At 36.8% G+C, this 17,221-nt stretch overlaps 2 pseudogenes and 1 gene segment (V, D, J or C); all 3 read left to right on the top strand.

Moving 5' to 3' along the window:
* LOC105354605 (Ig mu chain C region membrane-bound form-like) overlaps positions 1 to 17,221 on the top strand; it is a 139,600-nt gene that overhangs the window by 53,865 nt on the left and 68,514 nt on the right.
* LOC144994182 (Ig heavy chain V region 5A pseudogene) lies at positions 3,705 to 4,144 on the top strand (annotated as a pseudogene).
* On the top strand, positions 8,754 to 10,850 carry LOC144994181 (Ig heavy chain V region 5A pseudogene; annotated as a pseudogene).

Here is a 17,221-nt window from a genome sequence, read left to right as displayed (position 1 = left end):
TTATCTTGAATCGGCAGCGGTTCGTGGTGTGGCTTGAATCGGCAGAGGCTCGTTGGCATGACCGGAGGAATTCTGAGGCTTGGTTCCAGAAGCAAAGATGATTCAGGCGACCACTTGTAAAAATGGAATCCTGAGGATAGACAGAGAACAAAGACTTAGGCAAGAGCTTGAAAACAGTAGCTGCGAGCAAGGTGACCATACTAAGCACCATAGAGTAGCAACGATCTGGCGATGGATACTTTGAAGGCAGGCGGGTGATGAGGTGAGTGGAAGCAGCTGTGAATAGTCAGGAGCCAAGCAGAGAGAGGGGAGGGGGAGGAGTCTGACAGAGGCACCATGACATTAACTTTAGTAAAGTAACATTTATATGTTGTGGCCCAATCTCCACTTCTCAAAGTTTAAAAATAATTAAAAATGAAATAAAAATGCAAAGTTAGTAAAGATGAACTGAGTCATTGTCTTTACATTTGCATTTTCCTAAAAATCAAAAGAGTTTACCAGTTACGTTGTAAAAAATTCTGGTAGATTAAAAAGAAATCCTAATCCGATCATCCTCTGACTTTTATTCAACTCACTATTTCTTTTCTTGTATCACTAAAGAAGATAAAGATGTTCATAAAAAAATATAATTACAGTTAGATTTTCTTTTTTTTTCTATATATCACCCACTGCAGTAATCATTTCTGGAACAGCATTGATGTGAAATGATTTGTTTTTAACTGAACTCATAGAAGTTTCTTTTTATAAATATAAAAGTGAAATCATTTAATTAGATCAGAAAAAGTCTTTTCTGATTCAGATGTGAATTCTGATGGAGCTGAATGTCTTCTGTGAGGTGGAGTCAATGCAAACATGGACGTCTTCCTCCTCTATTTATCTGACAGCAGAGATGACAGCAGAGACACTGAACTCAGTTGAACATGATGGACTGTAGGACAGGACTACTGCTTTTAACTCTCTGTTATGCAGGTGAACATCATCATGCAGATATTGTAGATTTCTGATGTTTTCCTTTTTTAAATCTAGCTTTCTGATTTTCCTTCCCAGTTGTTGATGGACAGACTCTGACTGAGTCTGAATCTGAGGTTAAAAGTCCTGGAGAATCCCACAGACTGACCTGTTCAGCCTCTGGATTCCCTTTCAGCAGCTATCGCATGGCCTGGATCAGACAGGCTCCTGGAAAAGGACTGGAGTGGATCGCTTGGATCAACACAGGCAGCAGCAGCATCTTCTACTCAGAGTCAGTGAAAAACCGCTTCACCATCTCCAGAGACAACAGCAGACAGGAGGTGTATCTGCAGATGAACATTCTGAGAGCTGAGGATTCTGCTGTTTATTACTGCGCTAGATACACACAGTGACTCAAGAGACAGAAACTCTGTACAAAAACACCAAATACAGCAATAAATGACAAAAGCTTCAGGAAAAATTAGATTTGTTGTTATTTTTTTGTCTTCATCAATATTTTACTGTTTTGTCGGTATTTTAGTTTGCAAATTTTTATTTCATTGCTTATACTTTAGAATGAGCTGTTAAATGGAGGGGCTGACTAATTTTCATTTTGGGTGTTTTTTTTGTTTCCCTATAATTAATTTATTTTGTTCAGGCCTTTTTTTGGGCCATACCTATTCTAAACAAGAACAAAGTTTTAGTTTTAGCTATTTTTTTTATCATATTGTGTAAGATTTTACAGTCTTAATGTTTTGTGTGTGATTTTATCTACAAAAATTTTTTTATCTTAGCAGCACCAAATTTTTTTTATGACTTTTTAAATTTAACTGGTAAAAATGAAATATTTTTATTTTCACTCAATTTTTCAAATCTAAAACCCATGTGTTTGGACAATAAAAAAAACTGGAGAACCTGGAGAATCCCACAGACTGACCTGTTCAGCCTCTGGATTCACTTTTAGCGACCATCCCATGAACTGGATCAGACAGGCTCCTGGAAAAGGACTGGAGTGGATCGCTTATATTAGCACCTCCAGTTCTCCAATTTCTTACTGCCAGTCAGTCCAGGGACGGTTTTCCATTACCAGAGATGATTCCAGCAGTAAACTTTATCTACAGATGAACAGTTTAAGGATCAAGGACACAGCAGTTTATTAATGTTATTACAGTGAGAGACATTTTAGGGACGGTCGTACAAAAAGTTCCTTTCTCTTTTATATGTTTAAAAAAAAGTATCTCATGAATGTTAGACAAATGTTTATAGGCTTATTTTGAATAATTCTGTTGAGACATATTTGGTCTTTGTTTTTTAAGGAAATTTCTATCGCTCTTTTTGAATGAAAACAGCTGAATATACCAGAAAAGATGAAGCAATGATGATAACTGCTACTGACAAGGGCTTTATATCTTTTTAGTCCAGGATATTCCAGAATATTAAACTAATTGTTTTCGATTTCTTACGTATATTTTTTTTTTTTATGCAGACATTTTAAATGCATGTGACATTCAAAAAACATTTTTTAAATTGTATTACTAAAATAAAAATTATGACAATGTTTAGCAAGGTAAAGTTTTTGCATCACTTCCGGTGATGCAAAAACTTGATCCCACATCACCCTCAAGACCCCACATCACTTGAGGGTCTTCCCTTTCTGTTAAACTTGAACTTAAAGATAAAGTGCAACTTTAATTCTTACTACTGGATGTGATGCAAACACTTTGCCTTGCTAAACGTTGTTGTAATTTTTATTTTAGTAATACAATTCAAAAAAAGGTTTTTGGACTGTACTGTATTAAAAATGCCCACATAAAAAAAAAACAGTAATAAATAAATGTAAAAAATCATATACGATCTGTTTTATTTCACGTCCCTTTTTTTTGCTGTAATTCCGGTCATCTGCACCCGGATTTGCTATATATGTTGATTTGTTCTGGGATATTGTTGTTGTATCTTAAATGTAAGTGTGTCTTGAATCTCTCGACCACCGTACTTTCCCTATATAAAAAAAATTGAAAATTCTTGATCAAAACGTGCACTCCTTGGTAAACTCTACTAAAATGGTGTTTATTTTTGTCAATTGCTACAAGATAAAAATGTTTTTAAATAAAAATATAAATGAAAATATTGTTATCTGAAAATAGCAATGAAGAAATTAAAACATTAGCAAACTGTGATACAAGAAAGAAAAAGAGGTGATAAACAGATGATCTGACAAAGATGAATTCAACCCATATTTAGAATATACTGAGAATATTTAACTAACAGAAATACTTAGGAGTAGAGAAATGTTTAAAATCAATAAGATGCATTTCAAGGTTGATCACTATTCCCTCACATATGGATGTTTACCATAAGGGCTGGGCCGGCAGACACATTAATCCACACATACATAAAGTATTAGTTTGTTATTATAAGCATTAAGGTTCAATAGAAAACAAAATCTTAGTTTAAAAGTCTCAAATTTCTTTGGTGCTTGCTGCACAAATTTGACCATAAACAGGATTGCAGCTTTTTTGCAGTTAAAAGATAAACATGTAAATGCAGAAACCAAAACAATTTAAATTGTCTTGAGAATTTATTTTTCAAATAGATCATTTTAGGCTTTTATTTTGTAGGATGTTGATGTATCCTGCCACATGCAAAAACAACATCCAACTTTTTTATGCAAATAAAAAAAAGGCCCTAATATTCAATAAAGGCTTGATGTGAAGCCAACAGCTGCATGTGGAAAACCTCAGATCAACATCTTCATCATGTTGTCTGTAGTTTTGTTGCTGCTGGCTGCTGAGTTTGGTGAGTGTCACTGTAACAAAATGAATATGTATATTTATTCAGATTTTTAATGGTTGATAGATGTATTTGTATTAAAACAATTCCCTCCTCTTTAGGTGTAAAGTGTGAACAGCTGACACAGCCAGCCTCTGTGAGTCTGCAGCCAGGTGAGAGGCTGACCATCACCTGTCAGGTCTCTTATTCTGTGAGCAGCTACAGGACAGCTTGGATCAGACAGCCTGCAGGGAAAGGACTGGAGTGGATTGGGATGAGATACACTGGAGACTCTTACTACAAAGATTCACTGAAGAACAAGTTCAGCATTGATTTGGACTCTTCCAACAACAGAGTGACTCTAAATGGACAGAACATGCAGCCTGAAGACTCTGCTGTGTATTTCTGTGCCAGAGAGTCACAGTGACACAAACCATCAGCAGACCTGAACAAAAACCCCTCAGAGCCTGAAAACTTGTAACATGAATCCACCAGAGGAGGCGCTCTAACACAATCAATAATCGTCAATCCATTTGTTTTTGTTTTTGTTTTTAAAGACTTGGAACATTTATTTTTCAAATTAGTCTTTTTATCAAATTAAGTCAAATCAAATTAAATTAAACTTTAAAAGCACATATCATGTATACTTCAGTGCTTTACAGAACAAAAGCATCAATTAATCTTGATAACCAAAAAAAAAAGACCTTCACTCTCACACAATGCTTTAAACGCCATGACCCCCACACTTCCAACATTGTTACATTAAATGACACATGAATAAAGACACAAAATCTGGTTTGATGATGAGTGATGCATTAATGGTACGGGGATCTGTCCACACCAGAGACCCACCATCTTCTATTCAAAGCAACCAGCCAGATTTCACTCCAGCAACACTCCTTCTTCCTCTTTTGGCTTCTCCCATCAGGGGTTGCCACAGTGAACAAGTCGCATGGTAAACTTGGCAATGTTTTTACGCCGGATGCCCTTCCTGATGCAACCTTTTCAAACCGGGCTTGGAACCGGCATAGAGGTAGAGAAGGGAACAGGGAGCAGCCCGGAGTCAAACCCTGGTTTCACGGACGGAAGGTGCCGCAAACCAGCACGAGCTAAACCGGCTCCCTTCACTCCAGCAACACTGTTCACTGAAAAGGCTGAGTGACTGGTGTGGAGAACAAGGGTGACATTGAAAAGTTAAAAACAAAGGTAAATGTAAGTAAAAAGACATAAGACATTTGTAAAATCATTAAAAAAAAAAAAGATATAAAAGATCTCATAAAAAAACGTTATCCTGGATAAAATGCGCAATATAAAAAAAAAAAAAACATCTGACAACACCTGAAAAAAATTGAGCATAATTAGGAATAGGTTTCATAGACTCAAAATTCAGGAAACCAGGAACTAAAACTATAATAAACTTAAACATGAGCAAATTATCAAACTAAGGAGAACCAAAACTGATGACAAATACATGAACAGATCAAACTTAAACCTGCTGTAACTATGACTGCAGCAACAGAGAAAACAAATCAATAAATAAATAACTTGATTTTTTTTCAGTGACTTAGGGCTGCATGGTTGTGTAGTGGTTAGTACGCTCACCACACAACAAGCAGACACTGGTAGAGACACATAAAGGTCTCAGGTGGGACCTCAATGTGTGGAGCTTGCATGTTCTCCTTTGCATGTGTGGGTTTTCTTCCCACAGTCTAAAAACATGCTTCATAGATCAATTGGTCTCTCTAAGTGTCCCTTGGTGTTTGTGTGACTCTGTGACAGGCTCTGGTGACCCCCAAAAGGCAGATAGTGGGCTAAATGTGTTCATCCACACTTATCAAACATTTAGTTTAATAATAAACAATAAATCAACAATTATTTGAAACTAGATAATTATTTAATTTATGAACTAATAAATGATCTTTGATGTATTTCACTGGAGAGGAAGTAATAGTGTACTGATGCTGACATCCTTGTAATATCCGAAACACAAGTCTGTTTTAGAACTATTAGTTTTCAACGACAAAAATCTTTTAATGTAGTTTCCCCCAAAAAGGAGGAGGTGTAGCTTTCTACCTAAAAAAAAACTTTACATCCCAACATTTTGAATTTCTAGCACTAAAGCTTGAAATCTTCAGGGGTCAGCCCCTCACAATAATGGGCATAGATCTCCCTTAGCTTATAGTGAGACTCTCACCTCACTTTAAGACCAGATTTCAGAAATAAATTTGACTGAGCTTTTTTGGTGATAGTTTTAACTTTGACTGGTTGTCTGTCCTTTTTGATGCCTTAAAGTTTGTTTGTGATTTTTATAATCTCTCCCAACTAATGGACAGTCCTTACCATGACCATCACCACACAACTAGAAAAATTGTAACATGAATCCACCAGAGGAGGCGCTCTAACACTACCAGTGACAAAGACCATCTCAATGAAAAATGCAATTTCAATTTATGATCTTTATGATTACAAATGTATGACTGAACAAAGAAAACAATGATGAAATTTGATTGATTAAAAAGTTTAGCTTCACATATTACGGTAAAGAGATACATTAAAAACAAAAAAACAAAAATCTGTGATGACTTTCTGTCAAACGTAATCAAAATATAACCCCACCAAATTCTAAATAATTGCTACTGAAGAAAATGGTTATTTTTACACAAAATGACAGAAGTTTTTGTGATTGTTTTGAATCAGAATTTTTCTCAGAATTTTTAAATCAGAAATTTTTAAAGTCTTTACTGAATCTCATTTCTGTCAACAATGTTCAAAAACTAATTTAAAGGCTGATCTGCAGCTATGGGTTGTTTATGTCATTTATTTCACTTTTGTGTTTTTCATTGACTTGTCATATTTTGGATATTCTGGATTTTAGTTGCCATTCCTTTTCTGTCCTTTCTTTTACAGTTGCTAATGTCCACAAGACCAGTTTCTCTTCAGTGTTTTCTACTTTACTTTAAAACAAGGAAAATATATTAAAAATAAACAAAAAATATTTAAGGGTAAAATAATTGAAAACAGAAAAATACACGAAAAACCAACATCCAAAAATAAAAAAGATTGTGAATACAGAAACTTGAATAACTCAACATAAGTTTTTATTTGAGAGGAAGAGGAGGAGCTGAGGCAAACACAATCTGCCTCCATGTTTCCTTGTGCATTAAAGAGGGTAAGACTCTGAAAATCACTGACAGACTCTCTAGACTGGACACAGAGAAATGACTGCAGCTACAATGAATAAACTTGACTTTGTGGTTACTTTTCTTATTCTGGTCTTTAACTGGACAGGTAGGAAAAATATTTTATAGACTGATGGAAAGAGAAATGATTAGACTGCATTAAGTAAAGAGTTTTGTGTCTGCAGGTACTGAAAGTCAAACACTGACTGAATCTGAATCAGCGGTTAAAAGACCTGGAGAATCCGAAAAACTGACTTGTACATATTCAGGGTTTAGTGGTGTTCCCTATATAGCTTGGATCAGACAGGCTGCAGGAAAACAACTGGAATGGATTGCTTATATCAACCCTGGCAGCAGTGGCATCTACTACTCAGAGTCAGTGAAAAACCGCTTCACAATCTCCAGAGACAACAGCAGAAAGCAGGTGTATCTGCAGATGAACAGTCTGAGAGCTGAGGATTCTGCTGTTTATTACTGCGCTAGAGACACACAGTGACTCAAGAGACAGAAACTCTGTACAAAAACACCACATAAAGCAATTAGCTCTCATCCGTTCTTTTAAATATTATTTTACATAACAGTGAATGCAAAAAAAGGAAAAGTGATATTTTCAAAAACACTTTAAAAGGAGTAAAATAAAAACAGATTTGGAAAAGTAAGACTTGTTGTTTTTTCTTTTTCTTTGTTAAACGTTTAATTTTTTTTTTTTAGCGTGCAGTTTTTTATTTAATATTTTAAACTTTTTGTGAGTTGGTTAAGGAGAGGCGCTGACTTTGACATTTAGTTTGGGTGGATTTGTCATTTTCCTAATTTAGTCAATTTATTTTGGCCAGGCCTTTTGTTGGAGCCATATCTATTTTAAACAAGAACAACATTTTATAACATCCATATTTAATTTACTCTAACTTACTCTAGCTTTATTTCATCATATTGTGTTAGATTTTACAATTTTTACGTTTTGTCTGTAATGTTATACATGAAATATTTTAGTATAGCAGCAGCAAAGTAAGAGTCATTTTTTAAAATGACTGTGAATTTAACTGGCAAAATGAAATGTTTTTATTTTCACTCAGTTCTTTAAATCTAAAACCTCTTATATGTTTTAAAATAAAAAAAATCTCTATGTTCAGAGAAGTAAAAAAGCTAAAAGACAAACTTAAATGTTGCTATTTTACTTCATTAACTTCATTTTTAGTAAACTGTTGAACCATAAAGTAGTGATTCTAAACACATTTGATGCGTCTCGTACACAGACTGGGGTTTGATCAGCCTCTGTTCTCTGTAGGGTTTCTGTTTAGAGACCCACAGCACCCTGTGTGTTCAGGAAACAACACTAAAAATGTGTTTAACCCTTGTGCTATCTTAGATGACTCCACCCTTACATTGATGTGTTCTCCCTACCATGACAAAGGTGGATAAAGGTGGAAAGATTTCATGTAATCCATGGACACCAGTGAAGATCACAAATCATTGAAGAAAAAAGGTTCAGAGCACTGTCTAGTGGATCTAGATGACCCAGCTCCCAACGTTAAAGTGCCTTGGATAGTACAAGGGTTAAAGTCACACATGTCAAATGAACAAGTCTCACCTGAAACATTAACTGTTTTTTGATGTGCATGTTCAAAATATTCTTTTTATAATGACAATACAACTGTAGCCAGACTGGTCATTGACAATATTTATTTTGCTCTTTAAAAGTCATTTTTAAATTAAAATAAAATAATTAAAAATGGCAATTCACATTATTTAAATATAATTTTCATTTAACATTATGTAAATGTGTTTTTGATTATAAGGAAGTGAAGTGTGAGTGTGTGAGTCAGAAAGCCCTTAGTGAGTTCATCTTCAGCATCAACCATGTTCTCTGCAGCTCTGATGCTGCTGCTGACAGCTGGATCCTGTGAGGAGATTTCAGTGGATTCACAACAAAAATCAGATCAGAAACATTTCAGATTCAGATGAATGATGGAGATGATGTTGGTTTGTGTTTCCACAGGTGTGGACAGTATTGATCTCATCCAGCCAGACTCAAAGGTTGTTCAGACTGGACAGTCTTTGAACATCAGCTGTCAGGTTTCTGGATATTCACTGACTGATGGCAGCTATGCAACAGGCTGGATCAGACAGCGAGAAGGAAAATCAATGGACTGGATTTCTCATCAGTGGGGGAGTAGTAGTGGAACCTTAAGACAAAATGATGCTCTGAAAAACAAGTTCAGCACAGCAGAGACACTTCTGCAGGAACAGTGACAATAACAGGACAGAATCTGCAGCCTGAAGACACAGCTGTGTATTACTGTGTGAGATACCCCACAGTGATACAAACAAACACAAACCTGGACAAAAACTCAGCAGCTATAAAAACCTAACAAATTGTATGTCTAATAAAAAAAAAAAAAATTAGAAATTTGCAATTTTCTGTTTAAAAATACAAACATAATTGACATTTGACAATCATACAATAACAGCCTAGTTTGTCCCAAAAAGAAAGAAAATCGAAATATAAAAATATAATAAAATAGGTCATCACTATCTTTGATTTAAAAAAAATATATTTCTTTACAAAATATGATTTCCCAACAGGTGTGTTTATCACCAACAGTTTCTGTTCATTCTAAGAAGTTCTTTCTGTGAAGTTTCTGTTCTGCTCAGTGAGACACAAAATCTGAAAACAAGTTTTTTATTTTGATGTGATTTCATGAAATTTTTGATTGTGAGAATATCCGGTCAGACTAAAGTCAAATCCAGAACTTTGAAACAAATTAACTTTAAAACAACTTTTATCATCTCTGCCACTGGCCTCTCTTGGTTCATATCTTTTTCCAATCAAATATTTCCATCCATCTTCTGAACTTGCTGAATCTCTTTTGGGGTCACAAGATAAAATAATTCTTTTTTATGAATGTTTCAAAACGACTCTGTGGTGGTTAGAGTAAAAGTGATCAAACTGTTATTAAAAAAAAAGAGAAAGAAGGAGGAGTCAATACAAAACTCTTCTAATCTCTTTTAATATGTTTGGTGTCTCACTGTAAGGCTCACAGGTTTTATTCTTTTTTTTTGCTCATTTTACTTCTGAGGAGCCGAGGATTCTGCTTTTTATTATTCCGTTCAATACACACAGAGATTCCAGAGAGAGAAACTCTGTAAAAACACCACAGAAAAACAAAACAGCTACCGTTGCCTTAAAAGACATTTTTATTGGTATAGCTCTCATAAAATATAAATTGTTAATTGTTTCAAAGTCTCATAAAAGCTGCTGCTTAAATGTTGCCTGAAATGGTCCCGCAACTTATTTAGTAGCCAAATGATAAACATGTAAATGCAGAGACCAACACTTTTGTCTCATTTTGCGCTTTTATTTTGTAGGATATTCAAGTAGGCTGGAACCTTCAATTTGCAAATACAACATCCTGCTTTTTATGCAAAGCACGATTTCCTCACATCTATATCTATAAACTCTGTATGTGTTGCTTTCAGCTTCTTGTAAAAACATCAGATTATCATCTTCATCATGTTGTCTGTAGTTTTGTTGCTGCTGGCTGCTGGATCCTGTGAGTCTCGTTGAAGAAAAGCTAACTGCTGTATTTTGAATTTACTCTAACTTATCTAGATTTAGATGAATTCTAAATACAGTGTTTTTCATCTTCCTCAGGTGTAAAGTGTGAACAGCTGACACAGCCAGCTTCTGTGAGTCTGCAGCCAGGTCAGAGGCTGACCATCACCTGTCAGGTCTCTTATTCTCTGGGCTACTACACAGCTTGGATCAGACAGCCTGCAGGGAAAGGACTGGAGTGGATTGGAATGAGATACACTGGAGGCTCTCACTACAAAGATTCACTGAAGAACAAGTTCAGCATTGATTTGGACTCTTCCAACAACAGAGTGACTCTAAATGGACAGAACATGCAGCCTGAAGACTCTGCTGTGTATTTCTGTGCCAGAAGGACACAGTGACACAAACCATCAGCAGACCTGAACAAAAACCCCTCAGAGCCTGAAAACTTGTAACATGAATCCACCAGAGGAGGCGCTCTAACACTGCCAATGATTTTTTGCTTTAGTTCTTATACTAACTACACTGTTTTAAATAAAGTCAAACCAATTCAAACTATATAAAATAAAATCAATCTTTATTTATGAGGCACTTTTCCTAAATACATGAAGTTTCATACAGAATAAAAACTCAAAGAACGATTAGAAAGACATTTATGATACCCTTAAAACCACAACCCACCTCCCACATTGTTAAAGATAAACTGGCATATGACAAAGAAAAGGATAAGAAATCTGGTTTTGATGCTGAGTGATGACATCATGTTATGAGGATCTGTCCACACCAGAGACCCCCCCCCCTCTTCCATTCAAAGCAACCAGCCAGATTCCACTGCAGCAACACTGTTCATTGAAAAGGCTGAGTCAGTTGTGTTGAGTTAAAAAAGCTAAAATAAAAAAAAATAAAAAACCCAAGTAAAAAGAAATAAATAAAAGCACGTACACATGTACACTAGAGCTTTATGGCCATTTTACAATTAATTTTTTTATTACGACTTTTAGGTCTTAAATTTACGAGAAAAACAGTCAACTGTTAAATCTGAGCCAAGCTTGAAGACGACGCTAAAGTTGGCTTCCGATTCACAGCTTCAGATTTGCGAGGGCACTCAGTCGTAGCTTGAAGATGAGAGATGTGGAGAGTTTTGTGAAGCTTTATTTCTGAATAGTTTCAAAAACAAAGAAATTCTGAACCTTTTGGTGACTCAAAATCAGATTATTATCAGTGTAGCTGACTCTCCGGGGTTCGGTGTCAATAAAGAGGAGTTTAATTTGTAAAATAAGGAACTCAGAGATACATTTGGGTAAAAAGGACCGCAACTTTATTTTCCTTTTTATTCACATACACAGAAGTCCATTTGTCACATGATGTCATGAACCTTTTATGCACAGAAGACCAATGCAGAAGTAAACAGTGTTACATACGCCCCCTCCTCCAGATGAAACGTCCCATTTCAACATAAAACAACAAAGATAAAAATCTTCTGTTATAAAAGCAAAAGGACATTGAAAATACCAAAAAGTGCTCCTCCTCAGACAGAATTGTCACACAGACTTAGAAATTTCTTATTTGGTGGAGGTAGAATGATTGAGGTGGACAGCTTCACGTCTTCATTATTGGGCTGCAGAGATCCTGCAAACCACCCATCAATGAATAAAATATTAATAATTCATAAATCAAACAAATGAGCTTGCAAACATTTGGAACGTTATCAATCAACATTCAGCTCACCTGTTCAAAGAAGTTTAGTCGGTCTGCTCTGCTGCTGCGTGGCGTTCACTTGCTGCACTATGCTAACCTCGACTTTAATCTAGTAAATTTATGAGTTTGTTTCTCGTAATTTTACTTTTTTTTGGTGGATCTTAAACTTTGTTGTACACAATAAGTTAATAACAAATGATCTAAAACAATTATCACATGGTTTCTTTTTGTTGGGTTTATATTTGCTTTTTCCTAAAACGAATTTAAATTTTAAAAATACAAAAGCTTTATCATTTGTTCTGTGACAAATTCTGGTGGATTAACTGAAAGAAGTCTTAAATTTGATCATCCATCGTCTTTTACTCAGCTCATGTTTACTGTATTATTATTATTATTAAAGTTTAAAAAACAGAAAAGAAAAGTGGAATAAAAATATTATTATGAATAATAATTAATTATTATTTTATAAAGTATTTTCTTATTCAAATGTGAATTTTGATGGAGCTGAATGTCTTCTGTGAGGTGGAGTCAATGCAAACATGGACGTCTTCCTCCTCTATTTATCTGACAGCAGAGATGACAGCAGAGACACTGAACTCAGTTGAACATGATGGACTGTAGGACAGGACTGCTGCTTTTAACTCTCTGTTATGCAGGTGAACATCATCATGCAGACATAGTACATTTCTGATGTTTTCCTTTTTTTAAACCCAGATTTCTGATTTTCCTTCCCAGTTGTTCATGGACAGACTCTGACTGAGTCTGAATCTGCGGTTAAAAGACCCGGAGAATCCCACAGACTGACCTGTTCAGCCTCTGGATTCTCTTTCAGTGGCTATCACATGGGCTGGATCAGACAGGCTCCTGGAAAAGGACTGGAATGGATCGCTTGGATCAGCACTAGCAGCGGCAGCATCTACTACTCAGAGTCAGTGAAAAACCGCTTCACCATCTCCAGAGACAACAGCAGACAGCAGCTGTATCTGCAGATGAACAGTCTGAGAGCTGAGGATTCTGCTGTTTATTATTGCGCGAGAGACACAGTGACTCAAGAGACTGAAACTCTGTACAAAAACACCACATGAAGAAAATTGCTTTCATTTGTTGCTTTAAATATTATTTTAAAGAACAGTAAATAAAAAAAAGTTAAAATCGATATTTTACAAAACATTTTAAAAGGAGTAAAATAACAACAGCTTCATGAAAAGAGAGATGTGTTTTTTTTATTTATCAAATTTTTCCTTTTTGGTTGTTTTTTTTAGTATGCAGGTTTTATTTCATTGTTTTTACCAGGGGTTCTCAAAGTGTGGCCCGGAGGCTACAAGAAGCCCGTGGGAAGATCTATTGTGGCTTTTATGCACCCTATATCTAGGGGTGTGGGGGCATAACATAAAGATGAATTAAATAAGAAAAATGACCCAATAATGCAATAAGTAAGCCCTAACAAAACCCACCTAATTTAATAAAGCTGCCAAAACCAATTTCCGTACAAATAAGGGTTTATTGTCTTACATGTAAAGGTGACAAAAGGAAAGAAAAAGGAGCATCAAACGTCAGGGTGAACACAGGCCAAAATAATAAACAAAACAGAACTAACTCAAATGTCAAATACTCTATCTGACCTTCCAGAAACCAAAGTAAAAATAAATGACAGAGTCTGACCTGTCTCCCTGAACCTCAACCAAAACAGGAGAAAAACAGTCAAACAAAATGGCAGTTCACCCCTACTGCTCTACAAATAATAACAAAAAAATCCTGATACAAATCACCAATAAGCTAAGCTTCACCAAGAGAGTCTACACAGCCGAAAGGCCTCACACAGATTGGTCGATGGTCAATCTGTACAGACAGCCAAAAACTCCAGCTAAAGATTTCTTTCTTCCCCTCCCCCCATGGGGCAGTGGAGATGTCAGGGTTTTAAAGTCTCATCCTCCAATCATGTGCCGCCATCAATCATCCTCCCTCCAATCCTGAGCAGCAGCACCAGTCACTTGTCCTCCAATCATGGGCAGCCACAAGGCCTTAGTGCAGCAATCCAGGTCACCTGAAAAAAAAGAACAGAACCTACACACACACGACAAGTACTTTCAACCCCTACACAAACTTTCCATAAACAAAACATTAAATGCAAATAAAAAACATACACACATACGACAAGGGTCGTAACACCCTCCCCCTGAACCCCCCCCCTCTACAAAAGAAGTTATCCTATGAATATGCATGAGAGAGAGCGTCAGCCAGGAGATTGTCAGAACCTCTTTTATGAAGGATCTCAATGTTAAAATCCTGCACTAACAAAGACCATTGCATAAGCCGTTGGTTTGCATTCTGGACAGGAAAACTAGGGGGGTTGTGGTCAGTGTAAACAGCAACAGGAAGTGAACTGGAACCAAGATATACCTCAAAGTATTGGAGTGCTAATAGCAGAGACAGTGCCTCCTTCTCAATGGTGCTGTAACAAACCTAATGTTTATTGAATTTGTTTGAGAAATAACAGAGAGGATGGTCAATACCATCATCGTCCTCTTGCAACAAAACAGCTCCTGCTCCAGAGGCACTGGCATCAACCTCCAACTTAAAAGGGCGTTCAAAGTCAGGGGCTGCCAGAACTGGGGCGCAGCTTAGACGAGCTGTCACAGTTTTAAATACATATTGACATTGAGCTGACCAAACAAACGGGATTTTTGTACTGGTTAAACTAGTTAAAGGGCTTACAATGTCTGAAAAATTACAACAAAAACCACGATAGTAGCCAGCCATCCCCAAAAAACTACGAAGTTGTGGCTTTGCGATTTTGGGGGTCAGGAAAACTAACAATGGCATGTACCCTGTATGTGAGAGCACGGAGATGTCCCTGACCAACCTCTTTACCAAGGTAAAACACTGTGGCTTTTCCAAAGTCACATTTAGCCAAATTAAGGGTTAGCGAGGCCTTACACAATCGATCAAAAACTTCCCTTAAGGTGGCCATGTGAGATTCCCATGTAGGTGAAAATACAACGAGATCATCTAGATACACCTCACAGTCACTTACACCTGAAAGAACAGTGTGCATGAGGCACTGAAACGTTGCAGGAGTATTTTTAAGACCAAATGGCATAACTGTATATTGCAAAAACTGATCTGGAGTAACAAATGCAGAGATCTCAGATGCACGAGAGGTTAACAGAACTTGCCAATAACCTTTTAACAAATCCAATTTTGTGACATATTTGGCAGAACCAACCCGGTCAACACAATCTTCCATGCGTGGTAATGGATACGAATCAGTTTTGGTGACCTTGTTCACTTTTCGAAAGTCTTGAAAAACAGAGCCAGAAATAGGGAGAAACACAAGAACTTTGTCTCCAGCCTGAAATTTTCTAGACACAGCTTTTTTGTCAAATTACTTTTTCATTTTTTCCTGAGACACTGAAAGCGCATCACACGCCAGCTGACGAGCATGGTGCAACCGCTCTCTAAAAGAGCTGACATAGTCCAAAACATTTGTTCGTGGATCACAACAATCTGACACAAGTCTGTCCTTCAGTAACTTGATGGTACCCCGAACAGCATGACCAAAAACAAGCTCTGAAGGGCTGAATCCAGTGGATTCATGTTTGCTCTCACGAGATGTCAGCATCAGAAAAGGAAGCCCCTCATCCCATTCCTTTTGAGATTCTAAACAAAATTTTTTAATCATAGACTTCATGGTCTGATGAAAGCGTTCTATGGCTCCTTGTGACTGGGGATGATATGCACTTGACATTCGATGTGTAATGGAGAGCGCTTTGAGGACTTGACTGAAGATGCAAGATGTGAAGTTCGAGCCCTGGTCAGTTTGGATAACCTTTGGCAAGCCAAACGTAGAAAAGAAATTCACAAGGGCTTTCACAATGGTTTTTGCTTTGAGTGTGCTCAAAGGTATTGCTTCAGGATAGCGTGTTGCAGCACACATTAAAGTTAGGATGTACCGATGTCCTGACTTGGTTTTGGGTAAGGGACCAACACAATCTAGTATAAGATGTTAAAAGGGTTCCCCAATCACAGGAATAGGGTGCAGGGGAGCAGGTGGAATGCTTTGATTAGGTTTACCACTCATCTGACACACATGACATGACCAGCAATATGTAAATGCATCAGACTTCAAACCCGGCCAAAAGAAATGACGAAGAATAAGACTAGTCGTTTTTTTAATACCTAAATAATCTGCGGAACCATCATGAGCTAAACTAAGAATTTGACCGAAATTTCTGTGGAACTACCACTTGTTCAACAACATTCCAACTGAGGGAAACCAGGTACACACCAACAGACCATTTTTAATGTGATATGGAAACTTTCTCCCGCTAGAGTTAACAGCAGTAAAACAGTGTGCTAAAGAAAGATCATTTGTTTGAGCTTGCATAAATTCTTCCTTGTCGACAGAAAAAGTTAGTGCAGCGTCCACAAATGACAAGCTATCATTCACATTGTTCTTAGGTTTTTCCCCATTTGATTTAACCATTTGATTTTTGTCATTTTTGCACAAGAAGGTATCGGCCAAATTAAGAACATCACCCAACTTTAGCACCTGTGCACGTGTAACAACACAAGAAGGGAAAACAAATGAGTTGTCAATTATGCCAAATGTCTGATTAGGCCCTGTGTCACGCAGAATTGTGACTGGAACAACATCTTTTTCTGATTCGGTGAGGGAAACCATGCCTTTGAATATGAAAGGTTTGAAAGCCTCACATGTCTCATCTGTGCAACCAGTTGAGTTAGATGAGAGTGCAGGAATAGCTTGAACAAAACTGACACTTTTAGGCATCTCTAGGTTTTTCCCCTGTTCCTTCCTGGCAAGGACAGGACAATTAGAAATAACATGTCCTTTTTCATGACAGTAAAAACACTCACGGCTGTCAGGAGGCATAGTTCCCATGTGCGGCGCAACTTTGGGCCAGGCTTTTGGCTTCCTAACGGCAGCTGAAGAACTGTTAACACGTGTGGGGGGAAACACAGATCGATGAGTCAACACAAATTCATCTGCCAGTACAGCAGCACTGGTCAAAGATGTGACTTTCTGCTCATTCAACTAAATAACAATTCTTTC

This window comes from Oryzias latipes, chromosome 8 (assembly GCF_053564925.1).
Source record: "Oryzias latipes strain Hd-rR chromosome 8, Olatipes_Hd-rR_3.1".
Lineage (NCBI taxonomy): Eukaryota > Metazoa > Chordata > Actinopteri > Beloniformes > Adrianichthyidae > Oryzias > Oryzias latipes.
This window is presented reverse-complemented; position numbering and strand designations above follow the sequence as displayed.